Source organism: Ursus americanus, chromosome 14 (assembly GCF_024610735.1).
Source record: "Ursus americanus isolate L20-20 chromosome 14, mUrsAme1.1.p, whole genome shotgun sequence".
NCBI classification, from domain to species: Eukaryota; Metazoa; Chordata; class Mammalia; order Carnivora; family Ursidae; genus Ursus; species Ursus americanus.
In genome coordinates, this window is record NC_142140.1 from 5,213,606 (window position 1) to 5,237,142 (window position 23,537).

At 39.9% G+C, this 23,537-nt stretch overlaps 1 protein-coding gene across 7 annotated transcripts in view; it reads left to right on the top strand.

Moving 5' to 3' along the window:
• The first annotated feature begins 1,211 nt into the window (after positions 1 to 1,211).
• Positions 1,212 to 23,537, top strand: part of TMCC1 (transmembrane and coiled-coil domain family 1) — a 232,653-nt gene continuing 210,327 nt past the window's right edge. For 2 of the 7 annotated variants that reach the window (XM_087866755.1, XM_087866751.1), the window contains exons 1-3: positions 1,212 to 1,351; positions 10,077 to 10,149; positions 12,257 to 12,509. The gene's annotated coding sequence lies outside the window, so the exon portion shown is untranslated. Of the gene's footprint in view, positions 1,352 to 1,375; positions 1,893 to 10,076; positions 10,150 to 12,256; positions 12,510 to 23,537 lie in introns of those variants that run through there. The other 5 variants (XM_087866752.1, XM_087866754.1, XM_087866753.1 and 2 more) reach the window with 5 other exon arrangements.

Below are 23,537 nucleotides of genomic sequence, written 5' to 3' on the forward strand. Positions count from 1 at the left end.
CTATCGAAATGATGGTTTAAAAATATAAGTAATGAGGGGCGTCTGGGTAGCGCAGTAGTAAAGCGTTTGCCTTCCGCTCAGGGCATGATCCCGGCCGTTCTGGGACTGGGAGCCTGCTTCTTCCTCTCCCACTCCCCTGCTGTGTTCCCGCTCTCGCTGGCGCTGGCTCTCTGTCACATAAATAAATAAAATCTTTAAAAAAAAAATAGAAGTAATGAAAAATCCTCACTGGCTTCCCCAGATTCTCAAATTATAGTCTCAAATCCTTACCTCAATTATTGCCTGCCTTTTCCCACACTCAGCTCCACATTCAGTGGTCTTTCAGCGTGCCATCCTGGCCACGTCAAACACTCATCTGTTGGACCTTGTGAACTCCTTTCAAGTCGTCCTTTGGATTCCAGTCGGTATATCCTTGACTAGACCTCCACCCCACCCTCCCAAGTTCTCTTAGCACCATGTACCTCCCTGAAGAGATCTTACTAATAACAGGTTTTAATGTTGTGTGTTTCTCCCTTTAACGTTGTCCTTCTCCATCAGATTTAACTTCATGAGGCTAGGGATGCCTTTATTTCCATAACGTACTCCCAGCAAGTGGAACAGGGCCTATCACACGGAAGAAGCCTCAATACGTAAGCGAGGAACGAATAACTGAATTAGAAAAATGGGATAATAAAGAGATAGGCCGATGGCTGCTTGTGGTCCCCCCAGTGGTAATACTGGGCGGTAAATAGTAACAGTCTCGGTTCTTCTCGCAGCAGCGGACGAAAACCTGCTAGATCGGAGAAGGAAGGCAGGTCTTTCGAGCAAGGTGGGGAAAACAGGTGTGTGACTCCGCACAACGGCCAGAAGTGCGCTCAAACCTGCGTTGTTCCCGGGACTCGCTCCCCAGAAAAAGGGGCCAGACTGGAGGCCTTGGTTTCCGGCGGTAGCGCCAGGAGGAGCCCAACCGGAGCAGCATAGCATCACCTGCAGCTGTTCGTATCTACAGCCCAGGCACCGCGTGGGTGGGCGGGGCCACGCCTTCAGGGACCGTTCCCGCCCCCTGAAAGCGTGCGCGCGCCCGCCGCCGCCTCACGCGTGCGCCGCCGGCTGGGGGCGGAGGTTGTGGGCGGTGGCGGCGGGCGCGCGCGCTCTCGCCCCCTCGCGCGGGTTCGCGCTCCCGCGCCGGGGCTGAGGCGGCAGTGGCGGCTGCAGCGGCGGCTGCGGCGGCTGAGGCGGCGCGGGGGGAGGGCCGGGAGGGGGGTGGTTGGGGGGGATGGACCGGGCGCGGCGGCCGCAGCGGCAGGAGCCGGCGCTTGAGCTCGAGCCACGGCGCTGGCGGAAACGCCGGCTGCTCCTCCCCTCCCCGCCGGTGAGTGAGTGCCCCCGCCCCGGATGCTGGCGGCGGCCGCGGCCCCTCACGGCCTCTCCTCCTCGGGTGGGGAGAGTCGTGAGGGGAACGTGGCCAGGCGGCGCCGGCGACGCTGGCCCGGCCTCCCGCTCGCGGCCTGGCGCGGTTCGGACCCTCGGTCGCCCCCGTTCAGGGCTGGAGCTCCGGGCCTAGGACTCGTCCTCCAGCATCCCGCCGGGCCTTTTTCCTTCCCAGCTTGTTCCGCTGTCATTTCGATCCTGGGGCTTCTCTCCCCACCCCCACTCTTCGCCCCCTTTACAGCGCGCCCCCCTCCAAGGCCGATGAAGGGAGGGGCGTGTGAGGAGTTGGGCCGGGGCCTGTGGTGGAGGTCTGGGGTCCTACGAGCCCTCGCTCGTCCTGGCGTCCCCAGAAGTTGGCCACTAGGGCTCAGCCATTGCCACCTGAAACCAGTTTTTCACCTTTTGTTTTTATTTTGAACTTGTCGTTTGAGGGGAGGAAGGAGCCCGTTGTACTGGGAACGGGGGAAAATAGGTGCCGCAAGGTGGGTTGTGAGTCTAGGCTGGCTGGGCTTGGTCTAAGAGTGCCTTTTATTAATCCTTTTAGGAAGGGAAAAGGGGGCTCAGTTGCCCCTTCCCTAAAGGGTCAGAGATCCGTTTATAGCTTGCAACCCACTGCTTTTTTTCATTCTAAGCAAAGGTGTGTGCAGTGTTGGTCCAGTTGTTGGTTTGGCTCATCCCTTAACAACATTGATAGGTGAATCTGCAGCAGAGTTTCTTGAAGCAGCCCACTTGAGCTGTTGGCTATTTTCCCCCCTTTTCTTTGGTGACACCATATATATGAGTGTTGGTAGATTCTAGTCAGAGCTTTTGTGGGCTGCCTTTTCATCCTGACTTGTCACAGAGGAAAGGAAGATGAAAACACACACTCTAATCCAAAATGGTTGCTGTAAGTCTTACATACTTATAAGCATCTCTAGGAAAGGTCTGCATTCCTAAATTAGCTAATTCTTAAAAAAAAAAGAAAAAAAGAAAATTCAGGGCTTAAAAAGCAGGGTAGCTGCTTTAGAATAAAACTTTGATACATTTATATGTTCTGACCAGTATGTTAAATTTTGGGAGTGATTGGTTAAACCAAATCCTTGTCTTTGAAGTACCTGTGTGTAGAAATTATTGCAAAGCCTGGAGGAAAGAACCTTATGAAACTTGTTAAGGACAAGATTCTTCCAGGGGCTAGATACGTTTTTTTCCTCCATTTGTAGATTAGAACACTGAGACTGGAATTGTGAGGAGGTGGTAGTTTTACGAGTGTCCTGTAACAAACCATGCTTATAGGTGGGATTTTAACTATATCTCGTCCTCTACCAACAGAGTTGGCTTGTATTTTTTTTTTTTTTTGAAATCACACACCCACTCTCTGGCTAGTATAGGAGGATTAAAAAGCTGCTTCTGGTCTGTGGGCGGTAACCTTTTAATTTCTAAAGAGTTTTCAGTTGCTTACAGAATAGATTGCTGATCAGCATAGGAAAAATTTAGATATTAAAATTTCATTAGCACGTGATCAGATCTGTTATAATTATGAGCATTAAGATTTGGCATGGTGTAGGTGCTGTGTACTATGTATAGGAAATTAGGTTTCTCAGAGTATTTGCATCTTAAGATAAATAGAAGTGCAGTCAGCTGACAGAATGTTGTTACACCTTCCAGTGGTTGAGAGAATCTTTTATGAGCACAAAAAAACTTGTACGATTTGATGAAGAAACTGAGTGACCTGGACTAGTTGGTGACCACCATTTCTTTAAGCTGTTTGCTACTTCTCTCTACTAGAATATTTCCCCTTTTGTGCAAGAGTTTTTCTGCCTGTCATATGTGTACAAAACCTATAATGGCTGAGGGCTTAAGTTTAAATTCCTCAGAATGACATCTATGGATCACTCATTTATTTATTCATCAAATATTTATTGAGTCCTTAATTTTGTTCCAGAAATTTTTCTGAAATATTCCCCATGGCGGGGAACAAAATAGACAAGGTCCTTGTTATTGAGCTTTTTTTCTGTGTGTATGAGAATGAGGATAGCAAGCAAACATGAAATTCCAGGTAATGCCATAAATCAGCAATTAGCAAACTTTTTTTGTAGAAGACCAAAAAGTAAATATTTTAGGGTTTATGGGCTATACAGTTTCTATTGCAGCTACTCTGTTGTTTAGTGTAAAGTAGCCACACGTAGTACATAGACAAGTGTTTCTATGTTCTAATTAAACTTTTGAATTTCATATCATTTTCCCATGTCACAAAATATTATTATTCTTTTTTTTTTTTTGGACATACTAAAGCATGGGACAAGCTGGATTTGGCCTGTAGGCTGTAATCTGGCCCTTTATAGAAAAAGTTTGCTGATTCTTGATATCAGCTATGTGGAAAATAAGATGGTGTAACCAGTGAGTGACTGGTGGGGGTCGTGGAGAGGCCTCACTAAGGAGAAGATATTTGAGTTGTGATCTAAAAGATGGAGGAACTTTGCTGGCAAATGAAACAGCAAGTACAAAGGTCTGCAGGTGGAAATGAGCTGCTTCTATGTTCCCCAGCATTGAACCTTACATACCATGTCATTCTTGGCTTTGTCTTTTTTTCATTTTGTTCTTAAGTAGGTTACCCTCTTCCTGTCAGGTTTTAAAAGTCTACCCATAATAGAATCTAAGACTTGGAAGGGATCTTAACTTCCTACCCAATTTCTTTCTTGTAAAGTGTGCTTAGTGATTTTTCAGCTTCTCTTTGAAACCTTTGATGACAGTAAATTCATTACTTTGAGGTAGCCTATGCCAATTTTAGATAGCTCTAATTGTTAGAATGTTCTTCATGTTGTAATAGGATTCACCCTTTCTTCCTTTTTTCCCTGATGCTGCAGTGGGGTTGCACTTCATTCCCAGGATTCAGTTCTAACTAAAGTCAGCACTTGAAACAAAAATCATATAAAATGAAAACTATACTTGAAAATCCTTTAAATTGTGGGGTGCCTTGCTGGCTTGACTCTTGAACTCAGCTCAGGTCTTGATCTCAGGGTTGTGAGTTTAAGCCTGGCTGGTGTTGGGCTCCACGCTGGTTGTGGAGCCTACTTAAAAAAAAAAAAAAAAAAAACCCTTAAAATGCTTAAAAAATATGTGTGCATGTTTTTGTATATATAATGATGAATAATTCTTATGCACTTTGCAAACTGAGCGCCACTGAGCATTACTAAAGGAAGGAGCAGGAGGAAATAAATTACTATGTAGATATGTAGGCCTTAAACAATTGTGCTCTTTAAAACAGCTGTCAAATCCCTATCAGAGAGTGGTGGATGGTGGAGAATTTTAATGTGTTCTTGCTTCCTGGCAGGGCTAATTTTATTGTATTTTTACTTTAAGCCTTTGTTACAATGATAATCATTTATAAATGTGTTGTGATATTAAATGAGATAATATGTATGGAAGCACATGGTAAGTCGTCAATAAATGTTTGCAAGATTTAGATTTAAATTTTTGCTTTAGTGGGCTCATATGCATACTGTCCTTTGAAAAGTTGCAGAGAAGAATTTGGCCACCTGCTTCCTGTCTTTCCAAATTGGCATTTCCTGTTGTGGCTTTACCAAACAGCTGTCACTCTCTACGCCCTTGAGTGTTGGTCACATTTTACCAGAGGTCAGCTAGTAAGTTAAATGGCTGTATGATGTAACTCTTTTCTGCCACATGACTCTTAAAGTATTTGAACACTGCTGTTGTCTCCCATTTAAGTCTTCACTTTTCAGGGCTAAATTTCATTTCTTTAATTTCTTTTAGTCTTGTTTCTTCACCCTTTGCTTGTTCTTATGAGTGTACCGATTTATTCTTTTTTACTTTGATACCCTGAAGTACGTTTTAAGGTAAAACTCAACTTTTATCTCCTTGATGAAGTCTACCCTCATAATTCTAGGCCTTCTCTATATTCCTAATATACTTTTATCTACACTTCTCAATTTAATATTTTCTTATATTTGTTTCATGAGCATTTTTCTTACCTCACAGTGAGACAGTGCTTCTTAAGGGCCAAAACCATGTTTCAGGTATCTTTTGTACCCTAATGCACTGAGTAAAATTTCAGGCATGCAGTAGTTTACAATTAAAACAAAAACAAAAACACAAACTTTTAAAATAAACTTTTTTTTTTAAGAACAGTGTTATATTTACTGCATTATTGTGAAGATAGTGCAGTTCCTCTCTATCCCACACCCAATTTCCCTTATTAACATCTTATATTAGTGTGGTATATTTGTCACGAGTAATGAACCAATATTGATTCATTATTACTAAGTCTATACTGAGAGTTCCACAGTTTTTCCCTTAATGTCCCCCCCCTTTTTTTTTGAGAGAGAGCAAGCAAGCAAGTGGGGGGGGGGGGAGGGAGAGGGAGAGAGAGAAGCCTAAGCACACTCTGTGCTCAGTGGCAGAGCCTGATGTGGAGCTCGATCTCACAACCCTGCGATCATGACCTGAGATGAAACCAAGAGTTGGATGCTTAACTGACTAGGTTACTCATGCATCTCCTATTAATGTCCCTTTTTGTGTTCCAGGATCCCATTCAGGACGCCACTTTATATTTCATAGTTATGTCTTCTCAGTTCCTCTTGGTTCTTACAATTTCTCATTTTTCTTGTTTTTTAATGACTTTGGCAGTTTCAAAGATAATTGATTGTTTTTGTAGTATGTCCTTCAATTGGTACTTGTGTGATGCTTTTCTAATGGTTAGACTGATGTAATGTGATTTTGGAAAGACCACAGAGGTAAAGTGTCATTCTCATCACAAATCAAGAGTACATACTAGTGTGTCCCTTGCTGATGTTGATGTTAACCTTGATCACCCAGCTTGTGGTAGTGTTTGTTTTCTCAACTGTTAAGTTACCCTTTTGTTCTTCCCTTTCTGTGCCATGCTCTGAAAGAAAGTTACTGTGTGTAGCCTAGACTTGATGAGTTATTCTCCACCTCAAGGGTGGAGTATCTACATAAATTTTGTTGCTCAGGTTGTTTGAGGTTTGGCTTTGGGAGCTCTTTTCACTTGTCTTCTGTATCCCTTCCCTTTGACATACTCCCACGGTTATGTGTGAATGAGCACTTTCTTTCTGGCAACATAAAATGCTCCAGGCTCATTTTTTATGTCATTTTCCAGTCTAATAGCCATTTTTCTAAGGAGCCCTAGGTCCTTTTATTGGGAAATGGTACGAGAAACTAAGATTTTGGGTGCTAGATGTGCTAGTTGCTACTTGAGTATTGTTACTTCTAGGCCATATGAGCGACAGAACAAGGAGATACAAGTGTATAAATTAAGCTGTGTATATACACACCTGTAAATCTCTCTATATGTAATCATTTGTCTCTATATTAAGCTGAACATGAATTCATACTGATGGTTTCAACTCTAATTTCTCACTTACCGCGTGGATCGTTCTAACCTCCTCCATCCACTTCAGTCGGAAACCGGCTCCTATGCTCCGCTGTGCATTTACTTCTTCAATTCCAGTATACATTTGAAATGCTTTCAGAATTGTTAATCTGCTTACCTGTGGGAAACTTTATCGGCTAGAACGCAGTGCTTATTCATAGTTCCTTTTGCCCTTAGTCTTATAGACTCCACTTACTTCTAGCATTACTTGGTCAGCACTTTCTCTACCTGCTTTGTGAGGTTGTTTCATATTTGTGATAGATTTAGATTGTTTTGTCACATTCTGCATTCTATGCCGAGATCCCTTTCCATCTTAAAGGATTATTTAAAAATTTGCATATGTTAAAGCTTATTCTCTGTGCTTTAACACAGAATGGGTTTTGACAAATTTTTAATATCTTATATTCACCATTATGGTGTCCTGTAGTTTCACTGCTCTAAAAAATTTGTCCCTCACCTATTTAACTCCCTTGATACCAGCCTCTGGCAGCTATTGATCTGTTTACTGTCCCCGTAGTTTTGCCTTTTGCAGAATGTCAATATTTTAAATTTTAAAAAGTATTTTTGAATGATTTTTTTTAATGAACACAGCATTTTGTTAAGTAGTGGGAGATACAAGTACTAGACAACCAACACTCTGGAAGCATTTTTTCTCTTGAGATAAAATTCATTTAACACAATTCATCAATTTTTTTTTAAAAGATTTTATTTATTTATTTGACAGAGACAGCCAGCGAGAGAGGGAACACAAGCAGGGGTAGTGGGAGAGGAAGAAGCAGGCCTCCAGCGGAGGAGCCTGATGTGGGGCTCGATCCCATAATGCCGGGATCATGCCCTGAGCCGAAGGCAGACGCTTAAGGACTGTGCTACCCAGGTGCCCCACAATTCATCATTTTAACCATTTAAAATGTACAGTTCAGAGGCTTTTAGGTACATTCACTATGGTGTGCAACCTCCACTATCTAATTCCAGAACAGTTTCATCAACCCAAAAAGAGACTTCATATTAATTAAGCAGTTCCTCTTCCCATCCTCTGGCAGTCACTAGACTGATTTTTGTCCCTATGGGTTTGCCGATTTTGTACGTTTCATTTAAGTGGAATTATATAACATATGGTCTTTTGTTTCTGGCTTTTGTTTAACAATGTTTTTAAGATTCATCCATGTTGTAGTATATTCAGAACATAATTCCTTTTTTGTGGATGAATAATAATCCATTGTATGGACATACCTCATTCATTTATCAGTTGATGGACATTTGAGTTGTTTTCACTTTTTGGCTATTATGAATAATGCTGCTGTGAACATCCATGGAAAGGTTTTTGTTTGAACATGTTTTAGGTTTTTTTGGGGTAGATAATGTATTTCTTTTGATAAATTTTATTTTCATATTGAGAGGGAAGTTACATTACCCAGTGGCTTATTTGGTGTAAAGTGCTGAAAGAATGCTGTTTTCTCTTGGCATGGTATTTATCAGTGAATAGTGAAATCACATAATTTTCCTGTTGTCTTTGTAAAGAATTTTGGTCCAGATGGGGCAACAGTAGGTAGCCTTCCCTAGAATTCTGTTAGAGGAACATTCTGAATTATGTTATATACCATTTAGTTATCTTTCCTAGTAGCAAGTAGTCTCTCATTGTGGAGTTGGATCAGAAGATCTGTTTGTGGTCTAAAGGAATCTGAGTGTATGAATTATTTTTAACATTATGTGTTCAGAGGGGTAGTAGGCAGGATTCTCATTCTGTAATCTATTTGGCATCAGTGATATTATAGAGGTTTTATTCTTATTAACCACATTCCCTCTGAGGTTTGGACTATAGTAAAATGGCATTAAATATTAGTGTTTTCTTTTTCCTATTTTAGCACCTAACCCTGAAGCTTTGTTTTGCAGTTATTGCTTCAACACCTTTGCTTTGATAAATTCATTTTCCTCAGGAAGACTTGGCAAAAGTGTTCTTCTGTTTGCTAATTTGGGGTAGCTTGACCAATTCATTGAAATCTAATGTAGTTTTTCATACTTCTTGAAAGCAAGGAACATTCTTTCTTGGCTTTATAAGCTTACTTCTAAGTGACTTTGAGGTTCCCTGGAGACAACAGAATATAGATAAATTATATATTAACCACCAATATACTTTATCCCAAGAACATCTCTGTAGGCAAGCCCTTTAAAAGTATTTGTGTAATAATAGAACACTGGGCTGGAACCAAGAATATTTTAATTTTTCTTGTCTAAAAATTCACTATTATTGGACCAATAACTTATACCTTGGGACAATTTTTGTGGTAAAGATAATATGGACTTTCTTTACGGGGATGTTGTGTTAGGAAATGAGTCCTATTCATCAGGGTACTTTATTTTTTGAAGACAAGCATTTTGGAAGATGGGTGTATTATGAAAATTTTTGTTAGTGCTCCTTTCCCCTATATTTTAACAATGTAGATGAATCTGTTATCTCATTATAATAAAAGCCTTTGTCAAATACTGTATCTATATTCTGTTTACTACTTCTGGTGCTCTGCATTTTCCTGTGTAGTTCCAGGTTTCTGCTGCTATGTTTCCTTCTTAATGAAGGACTTCTTTAACATTTCTTGTAGTGCAGCTTTGCTGGTGATGAATTTTTTTCAGCTTTTGTATGTCTAAAGAAGTCTTTAATTTGCCTTGATTTACAGAAGCTATTTTCACTAGATACAGAATTCTAGTATCTTTAAGTATTTTAAAGATGTTGCTTCAGTGTCTTCTGGTCCACATTGTTTCCAGTGAGAAGTCAACTGTCATTCTTTATGCCTCTGTATATAATATGTGGTGGTTTTCTTTTGGCTGCCTTTTATTTTTCTTTCAGTTTTTAAAAATTCTGTAAAATACACGTAACATAAAATTTACCATCTTAACCATTTTAATTGTACCGTTCAGTGGTATTTAGTATAGTCATATCATTGTGCAACCATCACAACCATCTTTTTCGAGAACTCTTCTTCTTGCAGAACTGAACCTGTGCCTATTAAAAAAACAACTCCCCATTCCCCAAGCCCCTGGTAACCACAATTTTACTTTCTGTCTGTGATTTTGACTACTTAGGTACTTCATACAAGTGGAATCATACAGTATTTGTCTTTTTGTGACTGGGTTACTTCACTTAGCATAATGTCATAAGGGTTCATCCATGTTGTAATATGTGTCAGAATTCTTTTTTGAGGCTGAATGATATTCCATTTTATGTATAGACCACATTTTGCTATCCATTTTTGTGTCAGTGGGCATTTGTGTTGTTTCTGTGTTTTAGCTATGGTGAATAGAGCTGCTTTGAACGTGAGTGTACAAATATCTCTTTGAAGTCCTGCTTTTAGTTCTTTTGGGTATGTATCCAGAAGTGGAATTGCTGGATCATATGATAATTATATGTTTAAATTTTGAGGAATTGCCGTGCTTTTTTTCACAGTGTCTTTGTTTTACATTCCCACTAACAGTGCATCAGGTGTCTAATTTCTCCACATTCTTGCCAATATTGTTATTTTCTGTGGGGTTTTTTTTTTGTGTTTTTTTTTTAATAGTAGCCATCCTAATGAGCACGAGATGGTATTTCATTCTGGTTTTGATTTGCATTTTTTTTTTTTTAAACGATTTTATTTATTCGAGGGAGAGAGAGCACGCGCAAGGATGAGCATGAGTGGTGGGGAGGGGGCAGAGGGAGAAGCAGAAACAGAAGAGAAGCAGACTCCCTGCTGAGCAGGAAGCCCGACACAGGGCCTGATCCCAGGATCCTGAGACCATGACCTGAGCCAAAGGTAGATGCTTAACTGACTCAGCCACCCAGGCACCCCTGATTTGCATTTTCTTAATAATTAGTTATGTTGAGCATCTTCATGTACAATTGGCCATTCACATATCTTCTTTGGACAAATGTCTATTCAGGTCCTTTGTCCATTTTTCTATTGGGTTGTTCATTTTTTGTGGTTGTTGAGTTGTAGGCATTCTTTCTACATTCTGGATGTTAATTACTTATGAAATACATGATTTGCAAATATTTTCCTTCATTCTCTATTCCTCTGGCTGCTTTTTTTTTTTTTTTTAAGATTTGTTTGTTTAGGGACACCTGGGTGGCTCAGTCATTAAGTGTCTGCCTTCGGCTCAGGGCATGATCCCAGAGTTCTGGGATCGAGCCCCACATCAGGCTCTTCTGCTGGGAGCCTGCTTCTTCCTCTCCCACTTCCCCTGCTTGTGTTCCCTCTCTCGCTGGCTGTCTCTCTCTGTCAAATAAATAAATAAAATCTTAAAAAAAAAAAGATTTGTTTGTTTATTTTAGAGAGGGAGAGCAAGCATATGGGTGTGCGAGCAGGGGGAGAGGCAGAGGAAGAGGGAGAAAGAATCCTTAGTCAGACTCCCTGCTGAGTATGAAGCCTGACATGGGGCTCTATCTCCTCTGGCTGCTTTTTAAGGTTTTTTTTTTTCCTTATTTCTGGATTTAAGGAAATTGATTTCAATTATTTCTTGGTGGAGTTTTAGCTTTCTTCATTTCTTGAGCTTGGTGTTTGTTGAGCTCCTTGGATCTGTAGGTTTGTCATTTTCACCAAATTTAGAAAATTTTTGGATATTTTTTCAAATCTTCCCCCTGCCAGGATTCCAATTACACGTATGTTATTAGGCTCCTTGAGTTTGTCCCATAGCTCACTGATGCTGTAACCTTTTTTCTCAGTTTTCTTGAATTGTGGGTTTCATTTTGGATAGTTTCTATTATTGTGTCTTTACATTTACAAATCTTTTCTTCTGCATTGTCTTATCTGCTCTTAATCCCATTGAATGTATTTCATTTCAGTCTCCTATATATTCTATAATTTGTAGTTTAATAGAAATGCAGTGACATGGCAGGTGTCAAGAAATACTGTCTTAATTTGTCACCAGAATAAAAGATTCCTAATTCTGTAAGCTATCTAAAGGGTCTACAAAACCACCATATGCGTTACATTAACCTTGTCTCTTGGTTTCCACATTGACTTTGTTTTTCTGCCAGGCCTACCTATGGTTTTTTTTGCATGTTACTTTATATTTCCTTTTGGTGTAGATATCTGCTGACATAGACACCTGTTTTATAATATTTGTTTTGTAAGGCACCAGAGTGCTTGGTCTGTTTGCCAGACTACCTAATATTATTTGTCTGTATTTGGTTGTATGATATGAGCATCATCTTGCAATAAAAAACATGAAATAAATTTTTATACTTTGTTTTACCCTACTGCTTATTTATTACTAATCAGAGAGCTGGATTACCTGCTGAAGTGTACCTTTGATTGCAGCTGTCATTGATAACCCCAGTGCCACCTGGGCTTGGCCACTTGTGCTACCTCCATGTGATCTTTTGATGTTACTAATTTCAACTTAAAAAATTTTGCAGACTGACAACTGGTGATTGTTTGCCAGCCAGTCATTTGCATTTAGTAGTATTTCTCCTCTTGCTCCCCGTCCCAGCAGGTATTACTCTCTCGAGGATACACCCACAGTTAGCACTTCCTTCAGATGCTGACACTTGGTGAACAGCTGCTCTTGATCACAAGATTTAGAAGACACAGTCTCCATTCTTCCAGGCCGGATCTCTTTTCATATGGATCTTCTGTTTCTGTGTCTTTTTAAAAAATAACTTTCTGGGAAATATTTTGGATTACAACTGTTCATCCTCATCTATGCAAAGAAAGGAAAGTTGTTGTGCTGGGATTTTGAGGAGGTATGTCTTTTTTCTTCTATTGTAAAACTGCATCAGTTAGGCACTCAGCAATAGACAATAATGACTTAACATTGACTTTCTCACTAGAACTTCATTCTTATTCATTCACTTGTTCCATCTTCCTTTCTTCCATTATCACTTTTTTTTTTTTTAAAGATTTTTTAATTTATTTATTCGACAGAGATAGAGACAGCCAGTGAGAGAGGGAACACAAGCAGGGGGAATGGGAGAGGAGGAAGCGGCTCATAGTGGAGGAGCCTGATGTGGGGCTGGATCCCGGAATGCCGGGATCACGCCCTGAGCCGAAGGCAGACGCTTGACCGCTGTGCCACCCAGGCGCCCCATCACTTTTTTTTTTTTAAGCAATTGTTGTAACTTAATAAGAACTTTCTTGATGTGTGGATATAGCAGCTCATTTCTTACATTCTTCCTGAATGTCACTGGACTCTGGGTTAAACTTACAGGTAACAGGGAGCTGTTCGAATGCTTATGCCTCAAGTTGTGCTTGTGACTTTGATGAACAGAATTTACTCTCATTCTGCATAGACACTGGGAAAGCTTAGTATCTTTAGGGTAATATATAGCTGTATGATTTTTGTAGTCTGGTTCAGTATCATTTGCAAGAGGAGGTATGATATTGGAGATTTTTTTTTTAAATATTTTATTTAATTATTTAAGAGAGAGAGACAGATGCAGGGCTCGATCTCAGGACCCCAAGATCATGACCTGAGCCGAAGGCAGATGCTTAACTGACTGAGCCACCCAGGCGCCCCTGATATTGGAGAGTTTTGAACTAAAATCTGACAGACTTCAATCCCAGTTCTGACGTTGTTACTGCCATGCTTTGAGTTACAATATGTTTGTTTTCTCATCTCCAAAATTGAGCTTATCATTACTTGCTTTACACAAACCTCATGGGATTATTAAGGTCAGGTGAGAGATTTTGTGTGGAAGACTATAAGTATAAAGGCTTGTTACTGCATTGCAGAGAGCTGTAGGCATATTTCTTCTTTTTACTCAAAGACTCAGTTTTTATTTCTGCAGACTTTTTGATGGTGCAGCCCTGTTATGAATCAGATTTTTTCATTTCCATACTTAATCATGGATGAACAGTAGTGTTTATAGTGCCTAATTACATGGTAGGTGCTCAGTATATTTTAAAAAGTGGATTTGTTGAATGTGTTGCTAAGAAAACCGGTTTGTATGATAAGGAACTATTTTACAAGATCTGGATAGTGTTTTGAAGAGAAATATCATTTGTTTATTGTTTTATGCATTTAAAAATATTTATTGAGGGCTAACTAGGTTCTGTGCACTGGGGAAGAAAACAAAAATTTCTGCTCTCATTTAAGTTATTTTATGTTTTATGTGGTGAGATAGAGTAAACAAGATAAAAAAGTAAAAATCATTATCTTATAATGACAAGTTCTAATGAGAAAAGTAAAATCAGGAAAGAATAGGGCATATACTGAGTGGTCATAGATGGCTCACAGAGAAGGTGACATTTGAGTGAAAGCTTGAAAGGTGTGGAGAGAGTAAGCCATGCAGATAAATGAGTGATGACAAGTGCAAAGGTCCTGAGACAAAAACTTGCCTGGGAAATGGCAAGAATTAGGGAGGGTAGGTGCTTATCTTGTGGTGCCTCAGGGAAGTACTTTCCGAACTTTAATGTGCATATGGTTTATGTAGGTGGTGGTTGTTAAAACTCAGATTCTAATTTTGTAGGTTTGGGGTAGGGTTCATTTCTTTTTCTTTTCTTTTCTTTTTTTTTTTTTTTTTAAGATTTTATTCATTTATTTGACAAGAGAGATAACGAGAGAGGGAACACAAGCAAGGGGAGTGGGAGAGGGAGAAGCAGGCTTCCCGCCGAGCAGGGAGCCTGATGCAGGGCTCGATCCCAGGATCCTGGGATCATGACCTGAGCTGAAGGCAGACACCTAACGGCTGGGCCACCCAGGGTAGAGTTCATTTCTCACAAGCTCCCAGTTGCTTCTGGTGCTGTTGGTTCTTTGTAGGGCTTTAGCTTTTAGGCTGAGTGAAATAGGAAATCTTCAGAGGGTTTTGGGTAGTGGTATGACGTGATCTGATTTCCATTTTGACATCATGCCTCTGGCTGCTGTGCTGGTAATAGGCTGGTGGTGGATTTGGCAACGGCAGAGGCAGAAACACCAGTTAGGAGGCTATTGCTGTAATTCAAGTGAGAGAAGACGATAGTTGGCACTGTGGGGCGGCAGTGAATGTGGTGACACATGGTCTGGTTCTGGATATGTTTTTCAAGTAGAATAAGCTGGTTTTGCTGATAGATTGGATGTGTGTTCTGAAAGAAAGGAAGGAATTAAGGACAATTCAAAGGTTTTTGCTCTAAGTTCCTGCAAGGACACCATTTATTCATATGGGAAAGACTGAAAGAGTAACAAGTTTGGAAGGCAAGAACAGGAGTTTAGTTTTGGACATATAATGCCTGGTAGACTTAGTAGAGATGTTGAATAGGTAGCTGGTTTACAAATCTGGAATTTAGGAGGATCTGCTGGAGGTGTACCACTGGGTGTTACTGACAAAAACATTATATTTAAGCCGGGAGGCTGGGTGAGGTCACCAAGGGAATGAGTAGAGATAGAAGTAAGTTGAAGAACTTAACTCTGGAGTGGACCAGAGGTTAGAGGTCTTTAGAAGTGAGGAAGATGAGGAGGAACAGTCAAAGGAGACAGCATCTGCCAGGAAAGTAGGAAGAAAAACAGATGAGAGGGTATCCTGAAGCCAAATGAGGAAAGTGTTATCAACTGTATTAAATACAAAACAATTAAGAGGAGGGCTGAGAAATAACCATTTGATTTAGCACTGTGGAAGTTATTGGTAATCTTGGTAAGAATAGTTTCAGTGAGGCAATGGGAGTAAAAATCTGATTGAAGAATTTACCTTTCCAACGGTAAAGCAGTCCCAAACCCTGATGAGGTTGTATTTAGGTAAAAATCTGCAACTCTAGATAAATGTCTGGGTTAGGATGTTTAAGTACTGTTACTACTTAAGATGTTTAAGGACTGTTACTAGCAACTGGTTTGATTAATTGCTCATTTAAAGTAATATTGGAAAATGTGCTTTGAAATCTTTAGGGTATCCTAAACCACTGATTATTAGTTCCTGAATTTTTATTTCGTGCCTTCAGGGTTTTCAAATCATCCTTAGCAGTTATGATAAAATAGAAGAAATGCGAGGATTGGTTAGGAACCAACTGGCTTTCAGCTACTCTTCTTTCCTAGGTTACATGGCTGAAAGACACTTCAAATACTAATTGGGTTGTCGAAGGGGACTGTGAGAACCTCCTCACACCTATCTCTTCCTTAGCGGAAGTGTCCAATCTTTGTAGCATCCTCAACCTGATAATCTTGTGCAAACAACCAAAATAGACAGTTATGCTTAGATATAACTTACTCAGTCTTTATGGAAGACCTCTTTCATTTGTTTATTTAAAAAATATTTATCAAATACTTGCATAAATGTTTGGTTTTGTTGTAGCTGCTGGAGATGCAATGCATTAAAGTTTCTGCCTGACTGGAGCTTATGTTCTGGTTGGAATGAAGTAGCAGATTGGAACCAAAACTTGTTGGTGGTCTCAGACTAGTACTGATTGTCTTAAAGCTGTGTGGGCAAATGGGAATCACAGAGAAATAAAATTATAGTAAATATATAACAATGCTATGCTGCTGTTAAAAAATGACACAAATTACTTTATTTCCACTAGAATTTAAGCTCCATTAGTTTCCATGGATAGATAGTTTATCACTCAAGATATATTCAACTGTAAATAACAGTAGCAATATCTAACAGCTGCCTAAATAGTAAAGACTCTAAATTGTCTCATGTAAATAGAAACAAGGAAATAGGTGGTTCAGGGCTAGTTTGGTAGCTTGGTAATATTTATTAGACCCAGGTTTTCCCCCTCCTTAACTCTATTTTCCTCAGTGTAGCCTCATGGTTGTAAGATGGCTGCCTTAATTCTAAGTGGCACAACTAACTGCATTCAAAAACAGGAAATGGAGGGCAAAATATTTTTCTAATGGGAAGGCTCGGTCATTTTAAATGGGGAGAAGATAATTCCCAGATGTCTCCTAAACAGTGCTTCATGAACTTCAGGAGTGTATGTAAGACTGACCTAGGGAACTTGTTAAAATATAAATTCCACTGACAGAGATTCTGAAATCTGTAGGTTTTTAGTGGGGCCTGGGAATTTGTATCACTAATGCACTCCCATGTGATGCTGGTGCTGTGAATTTGAGTAGCACTGCCATATGCGATGTCTCCTTATTACATTTCAGAGAGGGTCATATTGCTTGCTGCCTCTGACCCTGGGGTCATGTCTGGGAAAGTGATTACCTGGCAAAAGGAATATGATAGCCATCGTTGGCTTCAACTGATCATGAGTCATCTCTTGGGGTTGGGTACATTACCACCCTGAACAAAAATGTGAATTCTGATTAATGAGAAAGAAGGGAGAAATGGCTGTGGGATTGACAACTAAGCATCTAGCACTTTTGCTGTTATAAAAGTTGCAGTGAATATCCATGCTCCAAAGAGAAGGCAGTTATAGTTAAAATTTTTATAGATATTTCCAAATTGTGCTCTAAAGAATTGGAATCAATTTACATTCCCATCAGCAATCTGGGCAGTACTTCTTTCCACTTCTTACAAATTAGATATGTTATCTACTTTGATCTTTGCTACTCTGATAGGTAAAAAAAAATGTTATCACATTATAGATTTGTTGTATTTTTTAAAGTAGGCTCCATGCCCAGTGTGGAGCCCAGCTTGGGGCTTGAACTCAAGACCCTGAGAGCAAGACCTGAGCTGATATCAGGAGTCAGATACTTAACCTACTGAGCTACCCTGGAGTCCCACATTATAGATTTAATTTACTTTGCTTTTCGTCTCACATCTGTCAGAATGGTTAAAATCAAAAACATAGGAAACAACAGGTGTTGGCGAGGATGTGGAGAAAAAGGAACCCTAACGCACTGTCATTGGGAATGCAAACTGGTGCAGCCACTGTGGAAAACAGTATGGAGGTTCCTCAAAAAATTAAAAATAGGGGGACACCTGGCTGGCTTAGTCAGTAGAGCATGCAGCTCTTGATCTCTGGGTCGTGAGTTCGAGTCCCATGTTGGGTATAGAGATTATTTAAAAAAGAAAAAAGTTAAACATATATGATCCAGTAATTGTGCTGCTAGGTATTTACCCAAAAAAATACAAAAACACTTACTCAAAGGTATACATGCATCCCTATTTTTATAGCAGCATTATTTACAATAGTTAAATTATGAAAGCAGCCCAAGTGTCCATCAATAAATGAGTGGATAAAGAAGATGTGATTATATATATTGTATATATGCACATATATACATACAATGGGATATTACTCAGCCATAAAAAAGAATGAAATCTTGCCATTTGCAACAGTATGATGGATCTAGAGGGTATAATGCTAAGTGAAATAAGTCAGAGAAAGACAAATAGCATGTGATTTCATTCATGTGAAATTTAAGAAATAAAACAAATGAGCAAAGGAAAAAAAAGAGACAAGCCAAGAAACAGACTCTTAACCAACAAGAACAAACTGATGGTTACCAGAGGGGAGGTGGGTGGGGGGATGAGTGAAATAGATGATGGGGATTAAGGAGGGCACTTGTGATGAGCACTGGGTGATGAATGGAATTGTTGACTCACTGTATTGTACACCTGAAACTACTATAACACTGTATGTTAACTATACTAGAATTAAAATGAAATTAAAATTAAAAACTTTAATCACACAAAATAATTTACATTGCTCTTTATGGGTGAGGTTGAAGATCTTTTTATCTATGTAAAAACAATTTATCTTTGCTTTTCTGTGAACTGGTTGCTTATGTTAGACTGGTTCTTTTTTCATTGATTAATTGCTTTTTTCACTTAGAAATTTGTAGGAGCCATTTATATAATGAAATCAGCGTATGTGTTGCAAATGTCTTTTCCCAGTTTGTTGGTCTTTTAAACGTGGTTTGTTTATTTTGTTATAAAGCACAGTGTGATTATACAGGCTTGTAAGTTCTCTTTTTGCCAAGCTTTATGGATCTAGATCTTTTTTTTTTTTTTTAAAGGTTTTATTTATTTATTTGACAGAGATAGCCAGCGAGAGAGGGAACACAAGCAGGGGGAGTGGGAGAGGAAGAACAGGCTCTCAGAGGAAGAGCCTGATGTGGGGCTCGATCCCAGAACACCGGGATCACGCCCTGAGCCGAAGGCAGACGCTTAACGACTGTGCCACCCAGGCGCCCCATATGGATCTAGATCTTAAGTAATGGTATAATATGCATGCTTACTAAAATTTTTGTAAATGATGCTAAAACTGGGCGCGTTATCTAATAGGTTGCATCAAAGAAGATCAAAGCAATCTAAGCAGGATGAGGTATGAAAGTGACAAGATAGGTGTGATAGAAATGTAAAGTCTTACTCTTTAACAAAAATGATCTGGCCCAAAATAGTTTTTTTCATTTGAGAGCCACGATAGTCTAAGATAGTTAATTGTATGATGTGGCTGTGAAAAGAGGCTAACATTGATGCGTTGATGAATATTTATAGATGTACAGTGCTAAATTAAGATGTATAGTGCTAAATTAAGATGTGTAGTGCTAAATTAAGAGATGTAATGGTCCCTTTGTTCTTGTACTGTCAGATTATAGCTGGAGTATTGTGTCCACTTAAGGATTTTACACTTCAGTGGGACAATGATAATCTAAATTGTCCAGATGAATGTGACTAGAATACTGAGAACTCTAGGCACTGTACCAACGAAGAACAGTTGAAGAATCAGGAGCCGTTTTGCTACAGAAGATAATACTTGGAAACTTAACTATCTAAATATATTTGAAGAATTATGTTAAGCAAGAAGGAGGAGACTCATCATCTATATTGCTCCAGAGGACAGACAATGAGTAGAAGCTGTGTTGGAGATGAATTTCATCCCACTGTGGAGACCTTTTGCACAGTAAGACATGTCCCACAGTGGAATAGACAAAATTTTATGAGGTCTCTGTCATTAGAGATATTTACGTATAGACTGGATGATTATCTTCTGGAGATACAGGTGTTCCTGCAGTTTGGGCTACATGATCTTTCTTGTACCTCCCAGCTCTTAAAATTTTCTAATTTCAAGTAGACACTCTCCTTTGTGCTAATATTGGTAACAATGAAAAGGTAATGAAAACTCTCGTTGACTTTAGTTCCTTGATGACTGAAGAAGAAACATGAAATGTTTTCCAACCAGCAAGAGAATACAGTGCCAAAAAAGGCAGTTTTAAAAAAGTGTATGGGGGCGCCTGGGTGGCACAATGGTTAAGTGTCTGCCTTCGGCTCAGGGCGTGATCCCGGCGTTATGGGATTGAGCCCTACATCAGGTTCCTCTGCTATGAGCCTGCTTCTTCCTCTCCCACTCCCCCTGCTTGTGTTCCCCCTCTCGCTGGCTGTCTCTATCTCTGTCAGATAAATAAAATCTTAAAAAAAAAAAACGTGTATGAAGCAGAAAACTGGAATGCTAGAATTGTATATGGACTATTTTTATTTTTTTTGACAGCATTTTTAAAAATTATTTTTTTAAGATTTTATTTATTCATTTGAGAGGGAGGGAGAGAGCACAAGTGGGGGGAGGGGTAGAGGGAGAGGGAGAAGCAGGCTCCCCGCTGAGCAGAGGACATGGGGCTCGATCCCAGATCCTAGGACCCCGATCCCAGATCCTAGGACCCCGAGATCATGACCTGAGCTGAAGGCAGATGCTTACCCGACTGAGCCACCCAGGTGCCGCTTGACAGCATTTAAGGCTAGTCTGTCTGCCTGTCTCCCTCCCTCCCTTCCCTTCCGTTCCCTTCCCCCCTCCCTTTCCCCCTCCCTTCCCTCCTCCCTGCCCTTCTTCCCCTCTTCCCTTCGCACTCCCTTCCTCTCTTCCCTCCTCCCTTCCCCCTTCCCTCCCCTTCTTTCTTCCCTTTTCTTTTCTTGTTCCACAATTCATTTACGGAATTGGGGTAGATGATTTGACAATAGATTGTGAGATAAGGCTGGGAGAGGAGTTCTTTGCTTTCCCTCCCAGGAGCCACAGTTGTGTTATGGATGCTTATAAATTTTTCTGAATAGCTTTCTGTTAAGCAAGCTGTGGTAACTACTTGTGTGTGGGTCTGAAACTGGAAATTGGCATACGTACATTCTAGGAGTCCTGGGAATTTCTTAGACTTGTGGGCAGCTCCTGAGGGCAGCTTTGTTGTCCAAGATGTTCAGGAAAGTGACTGGTAGGAACCTGCTTGAAGACTGGTAAAGCCGAGGGAAGATTTGGCTCCACCAAGGGGCACAGCATTACTTTCCTCCGGCTTTTGATGGATCTAGAGATTTCACTACACTGTACTAAAACAAATGTCCTTCCCAACTCTATAGAGAAACAAGTATTAAATCATCATAATTCAAAACTATTTGGAAATACACATATATTTCCTAGTTATGAAATAGATTGCTTATTATCATACCTAGTTTTAAAGTAAAAATTTCAAAGGTGATGATTTAACTTCAAACATGTTAACAGTAGTTTCACCACAGATTTTTCTTTTTTTAGCATAAATATTACCATTAATGATAGTAATGGGAGAAGTAATAATATATAAATTACTTTTAATGTAATTTGCATATAAATTACTTAAGATCCAGGTAAGTAGCTACAGCATTTTTCTTATATTGTATGTGGTTATTACAGTTAAGATAAATTTCTACATAAAGGACTTCTAATGCCACCAAGGGGCACAGCATTACTTTCCTCTGGCTTTTCTGCTAGTAGGATGACTAGAATGCTGCTCCATTTAAGCACCAAGAGGTGTGGGGCCTGCGCTGTTACTCAGAAGCCTCAAACGCGGGGTTCCTGGGTGGCCTAGTTAAGTGTCTGCCTTCCGGCTCAGGGCATGATACCGGTGTTCTGGGATCGAGCCCCGCATCAGGCTCCTCCGCTGGGAGCCTGCTTCTTCCTCTCCCCCTCCCCCTACTTGTGTTCCCTCTCTCACTGGCTGTCTCTCTCTCTGTCAAATAAATAAATAAAATCTTAAAAAAAAAAAAGCCTCAAACCTGGCTTTAAGACTAGTCTTTCAAGAGCATAATTTGGGACATGTTCTTAAGGATTGTTAGGGAGTTTATAATTTTATACTATATAATATAAATGTTGCCATAGTTTAGAAGAAGGCAGGGATTTGTGTTTTAAAACTAGATTTAGTTCTCTGGTACTTGCTGTGTGCAATGGGAAATTTAATGATGAGATTTAATTTTCTTATCTGCTCTCGAGGGCAGTATCTGTCTTTCACAGTTGCATATACTGGAAATAATTTACCCTAAGGTTAATGCCTGGCATAAAAATGGCATGAAATTATTATTTTTTAAAGATTTTATTTTTTAAATAAAAAATACACCCAACGTGGGGCTCAGACTCACAACCCTGAGATCAAGAGTCACATGTTCCACTGACTGAGCCAGCCAAGGCACTTTAGATGACATAAATTTTTTTTTAAAGTAGAGGTTTTCTCTTTTATTTATTTATTATTTACTTATTTATTTATTTGAGATTGAGAGAGAGAGAGCGCACAGAGGGAGAGTGAGAGGGAGAAGCAGAATCTCTGCTCAACAGAGAGCCCGATGCGGGGCCTGATTCCAGGACCCTGAGATCATCACCTGAGCCGAAGGCAGATGCTTGACCAGCTGAGCCACCCATTTGCCCCATGACATAAAATTACTACTAATTATTATTAGTAGCAACTATTCTGACAACATTAATTTTTTGGGTCTTCTATTTATACATGGTAAACTGGGAGCTGGTATCAAGAAATCCATTTGTATCTTTAAGTTTTATAAATATACACTGGAATGAACTATTTGTTGTGGGTTTTTTTCCACACCACAGCCAATTCTCCAATTCTTTGATACCAGTCCAAAATTTGAATTCAATTTTGACACTGTGTACCTGGAGTCAAAGTGTCAGATCATATAAGTTAAAGGGCTCAGTTCTACAAGACTGCGCCCACTGTAGACACCAGTTGCAAGTCCTGGGCCACCTGTACTTCTTTCCAACTTTGCAAAAAATTCTAGGGTTTCCTTGATCCCTCCTTAGATTCGGTAATTTGCTGGATGACTCACAGAATTTAGGAAGAGCACTTTACCTTTGTTTACAGGCTTATTATAAAGAATGCAACTCAGAATCAGCCAAGTGGAGAGGATGCATAGGGCAAGTATGGGGTGCTTCCCTGCCCTCTCTGTACCTCAGTGTGTTCACTCACTCAGAAGTTCTTTGAACCCTGTTGTTGAGGGGTTTTTGGGAAGGTTCTGTTACCTAGGAATGATTGGTTAAATCATTGGCGTCCCTAAGCTTTTCTTTCTTGTGGTCCTAAAATAAGATGACAGACTTGGCTGTTTAAAAAGTAAAATAAATTTAGGTTTAAGATAGTCTAATATCTGTTAGTAAAATGAAAAAACAGTATATTTTATTTCTGGTATATGGCAATGTGGAAACAAAGGAGGGTTAGAAAGGCAAAAATCTAAGATATAGATTCAGAGCCACCATTGAGTTAGTAAGTATTCATTAAATGCCAACTGTGTACTCAGTATGGATATGACATTTCTCTTCAAGAAGCTAACTTTCCAATGTAGGTAGAGGAAAACATAGCTAACTTTTTTTTTAAATTTTATTTATTTATTTGACAGAGAGAGAGAGACAGGCAGGCAGAGGGAAAGGGAGAAGCAGGCTCCCTGTAGGCTCAGCAGATGTGGGGCTCTATCCCAGGACCCTGGGATCATGACCTGAGCTGAAGACAGATGCTTAACTGACTGAGCCACCCAGGTGCCCCATAGCTAACTTTTGAAGGCCACCGATTTGTATTATGAGAATTCAAAGAAGGTAAAGAATAGGTGAGGGCTGAAGTGGTTAGGAGGGTATGATCTGTGGCTTCTGTTTGGATAAATGTTGGGAAAAGGGATTAACAC